The 12,994-nt window shown below is 39.4% G+C and overlaps 1 long non-coding RNA gene across 1 annotated transcript in view; it reads left to right on the top strand.

Annotated features, from left to right (window-relative positions):
• The window catches only part of LOC105865958 (uncharacterized), a 138,117-nt gene that overhangs the window by 18,861 nt on the left and 106,262 nt on the right, over nucleotides 1-12,994 (top strand). Inside the window, exon 2 of the long non-coding RNA XR_001151651.2 lies at nucleotides 191-324. This is a non-coding gene — a long non-coding RNA (uncharacterized LOC105865958). The remainder of the gene's footprint in view (nucleotides 1-190; nucleotides 325-12,994) is intronic.

Below are 12,994 nucleotides of genomic sequence, written 5' to 3'. Positions count from 1 at the left end.
GTGGTGCCAGTGTGCAGACAGGTTTGAGAACCACAGGATCATCATGGGAAAGTATGGTTATAGACGTGGGAACACCTGCTGACTTACTGTCATTTATGGCATTTGATTTCTTACCAATTTATCATGTTATATTTGGAAACTATATTTACAAAATTTTGTTAGTTTGTTCTCTCTCTTTCTCTCTCTTAAGATACTTGCCACTGGAACCCAGCCACCATGCTGTCAGGAAGCCCAGGCTCCATGGAACGATTATGTCTAGGAGTTCTGCTGGGTAACTGCTCCAGCTGAGGTTTCATCAGAGAGTCAGCATCAACTACTAGATGTGTAAGTGAAGCCTTCATGCCTAGTTGTACCCAGTCATTCCCCAAACCCTGAGAGATGAGAAAATGATTCTTGGTGTTTTAAGTTACAGCAATAGATACTGAAGTAACAAGAGATAGCTGAAGCAACATATTATTTTTATTTTTCTATTTGTTAATACAAGTATTTTTCAAACATTTACGTATATGTAACACGAAGCATTAAACAATATTTATAGCCTATCATCTGAACAAGGCAAGATCTTTAGCAAATTTAAACTTAACCTCCTGTCCCTTTTTGGTTTTCCATAAATAAATTTGAGATTGTTACTGTATCTTACATTACACTCCTACTATTTAAGAAATGTTTTAATAATTGCTGTAAGAATCATATGCATTCAATCATAAGTTGTATGGTTTTTTTGTGTGTGTATCTCACTACTATTCCAGGTGTCTCATGTCTTTCTCTTTCTTAGATTCATTTTTTTCTTTCACTGGGATATATTCTTGAATCATTTTTAAAAAATGGTATGTAAATATTAACCATTTTTATTTCTTGCTTATTTAAAACTTTAATTTTGTCCTCACTCTATTACCAAGCCCTTCTATTCAATATCTTGTTTTGGAAATCACATTATAATGTTAAAGACCCCCTTTTTGTTCTCTGAGTGCTTCTTTTTCTTAGTAGCCTATTTTTATTTCATGGGTTCACTATCTTATCATAATTAGATAATTTAAAAAAATTCTCATCTATTTCCTATATTATTGATTTTTGGTTATATCATTTGTGTTCTCATATCTTCAACTATCTGGTATAGTGACTACATGTTCACGAAAGGAGGACTAGGTTGGTTACCAAAGGTGTCATGCACAGGTACCACCTGGAAGTCTCTTTCCACAGTAGGCACATTGCCTTCTACCATACACAAACAAAAAACAGTGAGCTGAGACAAATTTGGGTGGACCTGGAGTCTCATTTCCTTTTGATAATTTAGCAAAGAGCTGACTCAGCAGGTCTGAGTGAGCTCAATAGGCTGAGACCAGACACTCGTCCCGTTGAGATGAGCTCCCCCAATTTCTTCCAACAGGCCTCTTCATTGACCAGAGAGTCCGTATTAACAAAGTCTAGTAGCTGTTTCCTTTCCCTGACCCCATAACACTGTGGAACATTATGGGGTCAGAGTCCCACTCTATTAGAAAGTTGGCCACGTTCACCTGGCCTAAGTTGTTGGCTAATGAGATGTCTGGAGAACAGTATGTTACTTCTCTGCTTATAATTTTTTTCACACATAAACTCTTTTGACATCTGCATTACATAGTACTGTGTTGTGGATCTATGACTATATGTATGACAAGCAGGCTAAGAAATCCAAAACTGAGATGGCTTCATTGTAGGCATTGGAATGATGTGTCTCCACATTGTTGTCCTTTGCTTTTCTCTTCACGTTTATTTTGAATTTATGGAGTTCTCCTTTTGGTCCTAATTTCTACACTCAAGCTTTCCCCCAGACTTTGTTTAGAAGACTTTTATCGGGACTGTCCTGGAGGCAAATGCAACAGCCAGCAGCACTGCACAGAGGAGTAAGGACACATGTACATTTAGTGTTTTTGATATCAACTATCAAGAGGTGGGGGGAGAGAGAAGGGGAGAGAAGAGAAGAGAACAGTGCAGCACTAAAAGCAGCACAGCAAAGAACCCTCCTGTCTGCTCACTGGCAACGAGTGAGAGCAAGTATTGCGAATTTGTAGTTTCTTCAATGTGCTTCAGTTCCCATATGCCACTCGGAGTTGAGCATCTCATCAGGCTGAGTGTGATTAAATGTTTAAAGGTATATATTGTTTTTGTACAGTGTGTACTCTCAATGCAAATGGAGAGCTTTATCTGGTGCTTATGTGAAAAATTAAAATAAAAATAAAAATAAAAATCTGCTCCAATGCTAGAGAAAAAAGTGTCACAAGAGGCAGTATATCTGCTTATGTGAAAAATTAAAATAAAAATAAAAATAAAATAAAAATAAAAATCTGCTCCAATGCTAGAGAAAAAAGTGTCACAAGAGGCAGTATATCTGTAGTCTCACAGTGATTGAAGGTATTTTCAAGGCCAATAATGACCCTAGATAATTTTTGTCTTGCATAATGACCTTTAAAGCAACCGCCCTGAGGGCCTGACCCACCCACACGGGCCAGCCTTTAAGTTCCCACAGGATTGCTCCATTCTCTGTTTCCATTCTTTGCCTTGTTAACTCAGAGCTTGGAGATTCTTTAAGGCTGTTTGGGGAATGTGTTCTTTTACCTGTGTAAACTCCTATGCAAGTTCTATTTTAGGGCGGGATTTTTCTCTGTTCTATTTTCTACATTAATCTAATTCCATCTGCTTACATTAAAAAAGTTCTTGTTTTTGAAATTACCTATTAATCTATTCTCATTGCAAAAATTTCAAACCATAAAAAATTATAAGAAAGGCCTTTTTTAATTGTTCAATCTAGAGTAGACCTCAATCCCTTTCTTTCCCATCATTCTGTTAAATTTCTTTTCAAATGTGTTTTTCAGAACCTGATCATTCCTGCCCATACATGTGTGTGCATACTTTTTTAATGTGTCTTAGCAATCAGATGGTCTGTTTGCTCTATTTACAAATAACCCCAACTCAGTGCCTTAAAATAACTTTCATTTTTTTATATCTCATGATTCCATGGGTTGACTGGGGCATAGCAGGTCAGTTCTTTTACTGGCCTTGCTTGGACTCTGTGGATAAAAATGTCCATGACAATATTTCTCATTCTATATGTTCATCAAGAATCTTGGCCAGGCATGGTGGCTCACACCTGTAATCCTGGCACTCTGGGAGGCCGAGGCAGGCGGATAGCTTGAGCTCAGGAGTTCAAGACCAGCCTAAGCAAGAGTGAGACCCTGTTTCTACAGAAAATAGAAAAATTAACCACGAGTGGTGGTGTGCACCTGTAGTCCCAGCTACTCTGGAGGCTGAGGCATTAGGATCACTTGAGTCCAGGAGTTTGAGGTTGCAGTGAGCTACGATGACACTACTGCAGTCTAGCCAGGGTGGCAGAGCAAGACTCTGTCTCAAAAGTACCAAAACAAAACAAACCAACCAACCAAACAAACAAACAAAAAAACCCCAAACCAGAGACTCTTGCCATGCCAGGATCAAATGGTGGAATCTATTACCTTCTCTTGAGCTGGGTGGGCCATTGTGAAGGGCTCAACTAATAGAGAATGGCAGAAGACATGCTATGTGAATTTGAGGCTAGGTCATAAAAGATGATGCAGCTTCCCCTGGCTGTCTCCTGGGATACTTGCACTTGGAACCCAGACACCATTCCCTGAGGCAGCCCAGGCCGTATGAAGCCTCAGTCCTGCCTGAGACTCCAGCTGATAGCTAGCACTAACTTGCCACACTGTGAGTGAGCCAGCTTGGATGTGAGTCCTCTAGCCTTCAGTTAAGTTCGTTCCAGCTGATGCCATGTGCAGCATAACACGGAGATGCTGAGTTCTGCCCAAATTGAAGATGCATGAGCAAAGTAAATCTTATTGTTTTGATCCACTGTGTTTTTGAGTGATTATTAAGCAGGAGTAGGATAATTGGAATAGTCTCTGTTATGCAGGTACAGTGAGAAGGTGGCATGGAATTGGATATATGGTACCTTAATATCCTTCTATATGGTCTCTCTTCTAGAATGAGAACCTGAACTCCTTTTGTGGCAGCTCAGGGCTCCAAAAGGGAGGAAGTGGGAACTCCCAGGCCTTTTTAGTACCTGAACTTGGACATACCAGAATGTCACTTCACCTGTATTCCATTGGCCAAAGCAGTCACAGACTAAATTCCAGGGGAGGAGATATAAGCTCTACCTTCTGATAGGAGAAACAAGGAGTGGCACGTGCATATCATAAGGGAAGGAACTGAAGGTGGCTGTCTTTGGAAATCAGCTGCCTCATTAAGATACTGGTCCACAAGGGCCATCACCTTGTATCTTATGTTCATTGTTGGATCTCCAGTACCTATTGCTGTAATTGGCACATACCGTCTCTGAAATATATGTTGCAGAAATGAATAAGTACAGAAGTGTGTGACTTTCGTTTGAGACTATTTCCTTTGACCAGAGTACTTTCTCCTCTTTCCCTATCTCTCATTTCTCGTCAAAACTCAGTTTAAATGCCTTTTCCTTCTTGACCCTGGCAGAGTTGGTTACTCTTTCCTCTTGGCTCCCTTAGTATTTTGTTCATGTCTTATTTTTGTGTTGGGCATTTATGGGTTTCTCTTTGGGAGGATCTCAAAAGGCAAAAATTCTGTCTTTGTAATATCTTTGAATAGCTTCCAGTATCTGGCAGGTAGTATGCTCGGAAATACAGCCATGGATTAGCATAGATGAACACAAGAATGGAATCAATTCATTTTAATTCTGGAGTCCACAATAGAGAAATAAAAAAAATTTGAAGTACTTTTTAAGGAGTGCTTATGACTAAAAGGCCTTGGGTGGGGTTGAGGGTGGGTGAGAAAGGAAACATCCTTTAGTCCAAAGAAGGGAAGTTATTTCCAAAGAAAAATACTGAAATTACTGAAATATTACAAATAATTATGTCAGCTTGCAACAATAAGAATATCCAATCTTTTGGGCTTCATCTGTAAAATGGGGGATAATGATATTCCTTATAATCATTTAAGGTTGATGTGAGAAGTAAATGAACTAAAATAAACATAGTGCTCAGACCAATGCCTGGAACATAGTGTACAATAAGTGGTAGCTGTAATAATCAACCCTCCCACGATACCTGCCACTTATTGACTGACCATTTCTGCCAGAAACTATACTCAATAATGATATGGATACCAAGTAATGGGCGTTTCTTTACAAAAGTAATTCAACATGAAGCAAGAAAGCAGAAGTGGCCTTTCCTGAAACATCAACAAGGTCGTGCCACTTCAAGGAGATCTTTCTTATTATTTTTCAGTGGTACTTCTCAGTGGCTAGACTCTTTTCCAATGCAAAAGGGAAGAGCAGGTAAGCCTGAGATTTGCTGATTCTGAAATTCGGTGAACAGGTAGAGAAGCCTGCTCAGCTGTCACTTAGAAGAACAGAGAAACCCACATGTGAGAAATTTCCAGGCCTAAGGTTTCTAGCTCTTGAAAATTGGAAGCTTGTTTTATGTAGCAATTTCTTTCCATCCTTTATGGAGCTAAAAACTAGGCTGTTACATCAAAAATAACCTTCTGATGAGAGTTACTCTGAATAGAGAGATAGTGTAGATTAGACCTGGCCTAACTACCCTGCAGATGCTGATGAAGGACCACGCAGATGTGTCACAGAGAAACTCCACACCAAACCCTCAAGGTTTCTTGGAGAACCATCTTCATCTGAACTTGCTTTGTTTGATACCCTAGGCGGCCAGTTCAAGGGCAGACTGCCCAGGCAGGCCTCTTATTAGCTGCCAGCTAATTAAATTTACCTCCAAAATGCAAAATAAGACTTATTGTTCTCACTAGTTTTTTCTTCTTCCTTCTCTTCCATCACTGGTTTGTTTTTTTTTCTTTAAATAAATCCTGTTTTACCTTTGTTTATTGACAATGGTCTTATGGCCATCTCTTTTATATATACAAGTAAATTATCTGGCATGCAGATAATTAACTACGCATCTCTGAGTCATTCTTTGACACAAGACATCATGTCGTCTTGTATGCAGTCCCTTAGAATTTAGTGAATGCCCTATTTTGATTTTTTGCAATATAAATTCTATTTTTGGAGGCTAGGTTTATAATACAGAAATGAAGGCAGTTGTCTTATTGAAGTAGGATGGTTCATTATACAAGTGGTCCTTAGAGACTTTGATCTGGATGTCACACATATTAAAAATACTTGGAGATGTGTCAGCTGAAGATACAGTTAAATATTTTAACCAGTATTGTCCAGTTAATTCCAGTATATAAGTGATGGAAAGTTAATTATTTTATGAGATCTCTAGGGCATCTGAGATTCTCCACTAGGGGGAAATTTTTCCCTCCAAAGGACATTTGGCAATTATGGAGATATTTTTGGTTGTCACACTGGGGTCAGGGGCAGTGGAGTATTACTTTCATCTGGAGGGTAGATGTTAGGGATGCTGCTAAACATCCTGTTAATACAATGCACAGCTTCTCATAACAAAGAATTATCTTGACCAAAATGTTGGTAGTGTCAAGGTTGAGAAACCCAGCTCTAGGGCCATGGTCCTGTTGAAAGTCACCCTGGATTGTACTAATTGGTCTTAATATATCTTTTATCCCCCACTCCATTCCTTTAATGTGCTATAGTTTCCCACACTTCTCTAAGCTGGTGTCAAACACCAGGTCTAGCATATGTTATTACTCAAATATTTCTTCCTTGCACAACTACATGACTCTCAGTGAACATCTGCTGAATGAATGAAGGGTTACACTTATCAGCTACTTGCAGTGTTTATGCTACTTAAACATGGTGAGCTTTCTAGTGTCCTTACCTTAGTTCTTGAGAGCTTTGCTCCTTCTTCACCAGGACTTAGAGTTCTAATTACCAAGGAGATAAATTCTACAGAGATGTGAAAAGAGAGAAATGAGGCTACACCCAGCAGGGCAGTAATTAATATTTCTCTGCTTGAGTACTGAGATTACCAGGCCCTGTTGGTTGACAGTGAATTTATAAGGGATTATGTGTTTAGTGGTAACTTTTATACCTAAAATACACTACAAAACTACTAATGTTCCTGTAGTGGATCTTCTATCAGGTTTTGTATCAATAGAATTTATTGAGTGTCTTTTGTACGCTAAGAACTGGTTATTACCCCAAACTTTGGTGAGACCAAGAGACTTTATATCATTAGCTACTGAGTTGTTCTAAAAGTATTGGCTTATTCATAATCTTTGGTTCCATCTCTTTTGTGGCCTTTGCCAGATTATATAAAGCATAGCTTCTTGTTTATTTATAATGGACTTTGAGCTCCTTGGACGAGATGTATTACATATGTGTGAAGGATTAGAGGGCAGTTTTTCATAACAACAGGAATAATACCGCTTTGTACTGCTAAACTGTAGATCTTTTCTTCTAAAGGTTTAAAGCCCATTATAGACATAATTTGATTGTTGCTCTATTGCAACAGTGTTTTTCCTTCTCTCCCCATCTAAGCAGATATTCTTCTTTATTAACGGTGGCATGACTACTTTCTCATGTTATGACCTCTTTAATAAACAGCTCAGGATGTTATAAAAGCAAAGCAGGAGATGTCTTAAATAATTAGCGACAGAGAGCTTGTTGATGCTCGGGTGTTAATGTTGCCAGAAAGCTCAGATATTTGTGGGTTGCTCCGTACGTTTTTGTACAGATGTGTGTGAGGTTGAGTTTCAGCTATACGCCTGTAACAGCATCAGGAAACATTTTGTCATGCTACTTCCTTGGGTGATCTTTTATGACCAAAAGAAAAAAAAAGTCATATTTCTGTCTTGTGAAATTGAGCTCGAATTCTGGGTAGTTTTGCAGTAATCAGTATATGCCTGAATCACAGCTGCATGGGATGGTTTGTATTATATAGCAATGGCAACTACTGTTCTAAATATGGAAATTAAATACTTTAGGTTCAGGCTGATTCAAATTTGTGGGTAGGAAATGTCTGATCTATCCCAAGATAAGTTTAAAAGTGTGTGGAGATTTCTCTAGGGCTATAAATCTTCTTCCCATCCATATGTATTTCTTTTGTGACAGTCTGTTGAGGTCTTTTGGCAGCCACCTTCTTTAATATGGGAAGAGATTGGGATCCATAAAAATGCAAAAAAAAAAAAAAATCAAACATCCTCAGAAGATTACCAGAGTGTGATTCATCCAGAAAGCCAATCTGACAGTTCTAAAACTTAAAAAGATGAGTATCAAACAATACTTGCCTTCTCTCTTTCCAGGCCTGAGATATCTGCATTTACCCACAACCAGTTCCTAATTTGGAAGCTTCTTATGTTACTGACATTCTTAGATCTTGCACCAAATTTTTCATCCACTTTCTTAATCAAAAGTAGTTATATATAGAATTATGGTTGTGGTTTTGGTGCTTCTAGTCTCAGTTGATCATTCTGGCCCTATTTTTTTGGAGCCTCTGTGGCCATGGAACAACATTCTTAATGCATGCAAGATGACTGATGGAGCTCACCTAGGAAACTATGGGGTTTCCTTAATGTGGCCTAATTAGTGTATATTACAGTTCACTTAAAAATGTGTCAAGAGGTGAAATTAACAGAATATGTCAGAAGTTATTATTATCTTGATAGACAATCTGACCTATGACATTCTAGATACCTAGCAGACTATGCTGTGCCCTACACTTAGCCCCTCCATCCACCTTGGTGGTCACCTGCAACTTTGGTGGATACTTTCTGTCACACCTTGTGTCCCTCTGCCTGAGGGCTTTCACTGGTCTCAGGGCTTAGCCAGTCCGGCTTGGGGCAGGCCATAAGTGCTGGGGAATCACACCCTCAGGACTGACCCTCGACTCCTGAGGGAAGAGAGTTGGTGGATATGCACCAGGCTTCCTCATCCCCGGTTGGTTCTGAGCTGCATTCTACACAGTGTCTGAAAGGGTCCCAATGGGACTAAGCCCTTGTGCCCACAGGAGTATGATGCTTATTAACATACCCTTCTTTATTCCCTCTCTGACCTGTCCAACCCATCCCCCATGCTTCCTGTTGTCACCTCCTAATTCTTGACTTAGGATCTATTGTTGGGGTAACCCAGACCAAGGTTGCCCACCAGGGAGCCCTCCTCTTCCCTTCACTCTCCCTTCAGTGAATTACTAAGCACTTTAGCTCTATTTCCTAAATAACGCTTCAGTTGTCTTCCGCTCTACTTCTAGGGCTTTGTTCAAACCTTTAATTGCTCACTTCATTGGTCACAGTGACATTCTAATGGGTCTTTCCATTTTAATCTGGTCTTCCCCCATGGGGCCAGGGATATTTTTCCAAAAGGCAAACCTGATCCTGTTATTTCCAGCTTCAAACCCTTCATAGCTCTGGCCCTTGCTTAGCCATCCTGTGCCCTTCTTGAGCACCACACTGTCACACGTCTTCCGTGGCTATACTGTGGAGTTTAGACTCTGCTTTTGTCTGCCTGTGGACTTCAGCACAATTTTATTTTTTTTCAAGTACACAATATGTTGTTATTAACTATAATTACCACATCATATAGTAGATGTGTTGAACTTATTCCTCTTGTCTAGCTGAAATTTTGTATCCTTTGACCAATATCTCCTCCACTGCCCCCATATCCTGGGTCCTGACCATCACGATTCTACTTCCTGCTTCCAACGGTTCGACTTTGTTAGATTCTACATATTAATGAGATGATGTGATATTTGTCTTCCTGTGCTTGGCTTCTTTCATTTAACATAATGTCTTCCAGGTTCATTCATATTGTTGAAAATGTCAGAATTTCCTTCTCTTTTTAAGGCTGAATTTTAAGGCTGTATTCCACTGTGTGTATATACCTCATCTTCTGTATCCCTTCATCCATTGATGGACACTTAGACTAATTCTGTATATTGGCTATTATAAGTAGAATTGGGTAAATATGGGAGAACAGATATCTCTTTGACATACTGATTTCATTTCCTTTGGGTATATACCCAGAATTGGGATTGCTGGCTCATATGGTAGTTCTATTTTTAATTTTTTGAGGAACATCCATACTGTTTTCTGTAATGACTGTACTAATTTACATTCCCACCGATAGTGTGCAAGGCTTCCTTTTTCTCCCCATCCTCACCAACACTTGTTACCTTTTGTCTTTTTGATAATAACTATTCTAACAGGGGATATCTCATTGTGGTTTTGAGGTACATTTCCCTGATAATTAGTGGTGTTGACCATTTTTTCATATACCTGTTGGCCATTTGTACGTCTTCTTTTGAGAAATGTCTATTCAGTTCCTTTGCCCATTTTTAAATTAGGTTGTTTTCTTGCTATTGAATTGTTTGAGTAGTACAATTTTAGAGACAACATAAACTTCACTTTCTCGCTGGTACGATTATTTGCTGACACCCTAGCAGTGGCTTCCTCAATCTCATCTCTGTGCCTTGTATCTATTTCCATGAGTAGCTTTATCCCTGTTTATGTGAATATATAGGTCTTACCACTCAACTGTGAGCTCCTTGAGAGCAGTAACCACATATGATTCCCAGCCCCTGGCTCAGGACCAGGCATGAAATCAATACTTGATCCTCTAAGAACAGTGGCCATTTAGTTTGTACTTCAGAAGTTTGCCCTGGAAAATACAGTAAGGCTAAGGCTCTCTATTCTGCTGACACATAGACCTGCATAATGAAGACAGACAAATTGGTGTTGATGGTTGAATGACCCAGAGTTTTGTTGGGAGAAGGCGGTGAAAATAATCACTAAACATTTTATATCTAAAAACTTACTCTGGTACTTATCTGTTAGATCTACTTATTCTGCTATGTTTCATTTCTTTTGAATGATTATACTTCTAAGCCCTTGCTGAACATATGGGAGGGAAAAGAGGCAAATTTTCAGGAAACCCCAGTCCTCTGAGATGCAGATTGCCTCCATCACCAGTTTTGTTTTGTTAAGACCTAGAGTAATTAAGGTCAAGTGAAAGAAAAATTATAAAATAAAATAAAACAATGTTAAGTTCTGTCCAATCTTGGCTTTGAGGATAGCTTTGTTCCTGTTGGTTAGTTGTACCTCTATGAGAAACATGTAGGAACCAGCCAAAATGCCCAGCTCTGTTCCTTCTGAGGGGGGACTTGTGGGGAGGACCCTGTTTTCTTAGTGCTATGGCTTAAGTATGTGCTTTCATTCCCTTCCCTATGGAAACTTCTCCATTCTGAAAGCCAGATTCCAACCTACTGCCCCAGGGAAAGTATGTGACAGGTATTCATCACAGTTTACACATAGTCTAGAATGGGGAGTTGATTCTGGCTCTGTGATGCTACTCTTCATAACTTGAGCATCATGCTCTATAATTTCCTAGTGTCAGGCTAATCCAGTGTCATGGAGAAACATGGCATTTCACAGGTGTCTCTGTGGAGACTCCATCAATGTGTATAAGAGTTAAGAAGGGGCAGACTTCCCAAGGAGGGCTGAAGTGAACTGTGGTCATGACAGCCACCTCCTAGCTGCATTGAAACATACAACCACACTTGTAGTGGCAGCTGGGACACATCTTGAAGCAGGATGGGAAGCTAGGTGTTCCCAGCCTTACAAGGGGCTGGGAACTTCTTTTTAATTGAGTGGAGCCCTGAGGCCTTTGTGATGGGATATAGGCGTACCCTGCTATACAAATAAATCCACAGGTGTGGGTCTACCCTGAGGAATGGAGACAGGAGACACTGGCCAAGATCGGGCAGAGGAGGCAGGGAAGCCACTGCCTGTAAGCAGGGGGCAGGGGTCCAGTTCCCACGCACAGTGAGTAGCCTTGTCTCCTTGCCTGAGTTCCCAGAAGAGTAGCCCTCTTTGACTTGGCCTGGGGTTTCTCCTGTCTGGCATTGGCTTCCTCACTCTTTCCATTGGGGAACCTGGTGTGCTGTGTTCTCCCATGCCTTTTCCTCACCCTGCCCAGATCCATCTGTGCTTGGGAAGTGGTGAGTCTCTACCTCTGCATTCCATCTCTGCTCTTAAATGAGATCTATCGTTTAAACACAAAAAGCAATGATAAAAACAATTATTCTGTCAATGATAACAACACATCTGATTATTTTCCTCCATTTTGAGAAGTATTGAAGCATCAGATATTTCCAAAAAAATGATTGTAATAGCTTACATTTAAAAAATGTTTTCCATGTGGCTTGGTTCTACATGAAGCATTTTGTTTCCATCATTTTATTTAATGTTCACGATACTTCTCTAAGGAAGATATTACTATTAACTCCATTAAAAATTGTTTTAGACTTATGTTTATTTATTTATCTATGTATTTTTATTTCAGAATATTATGGGGGTACAAATGTTTGGGTTACATGGATTGCTTTTGTATTGCTTGAGTCAAAATTATAGTTATACCCATCACCCAGATAGTGTACATTTTACCTGTTCATCCATCCCGTCCTCCTGCATCTCACCTGCACAATTTATGTTGAGTTTTACTTCCATGTGTGCACATGAGTGTTGACCGGTTAGTTGCAATTTTATAGTGAGTGCATGTGGTGTTTTTTGTTTTTTCATTTGTTTTTGTTTTTCCATTTTTTAGATATTTCATTTAGGAGAATGGTCTCCAGTTCAATCCAGATTGTTACAAAAGGCATTAATTTATTTTTTTATGACTGAATGGTACTTCATGGTATACATATACCATATTTTATTATATACCACTCATGTACCAAATGAATTGATGGGCACTTGGGTTGATTCCACATCTTTGTGATTGTGGATTGTGCTGCAATAAACATTTCAGTACAGGTGTCTTTGATAAAATGACTTTTTTTCCTTTGGATAAATACCCAATAGTGGGATTGCTGGATCAAATGGTAGGTCTACTTTTAGATCTTTGAGGAGTATCTATACTATTTTCCATAGAAGTTGCACTAGTTTGCAGTCCCACCAACAGTGTGTAAGTGTTCCTATCTATCCATGTCTATGCTAGCTTCTATTGTTTTGGGACTTTTTGGTAAAAGCCATTCTCACTGGGGTTAGGTGATATCTCACTGTGGTTTTGATTTGCATTTCTCTGATGATT

The sequence above is a fragment of the Microcebus murinus genome, chromosome 16 (genome assembly GCF_040939455.1).
Source record: "Microcebus murinus isolate Inina chromosome 16, M.murinus_Inina_mat1.0, whole genome shotgun sequence".
In the NCBI taxonomy this organism is placed as follows: Eukaryota; Metazoa; Chordata; class Mammalia; order Primates; family Cheirogaleidae; genus Microcebus; species Microcebus murinus.
The sequence above is the reverse complement of the archived record's forward strand: the minus strand, read 5'-3'. Positions and strand labels throughout refer to the sequence as shown.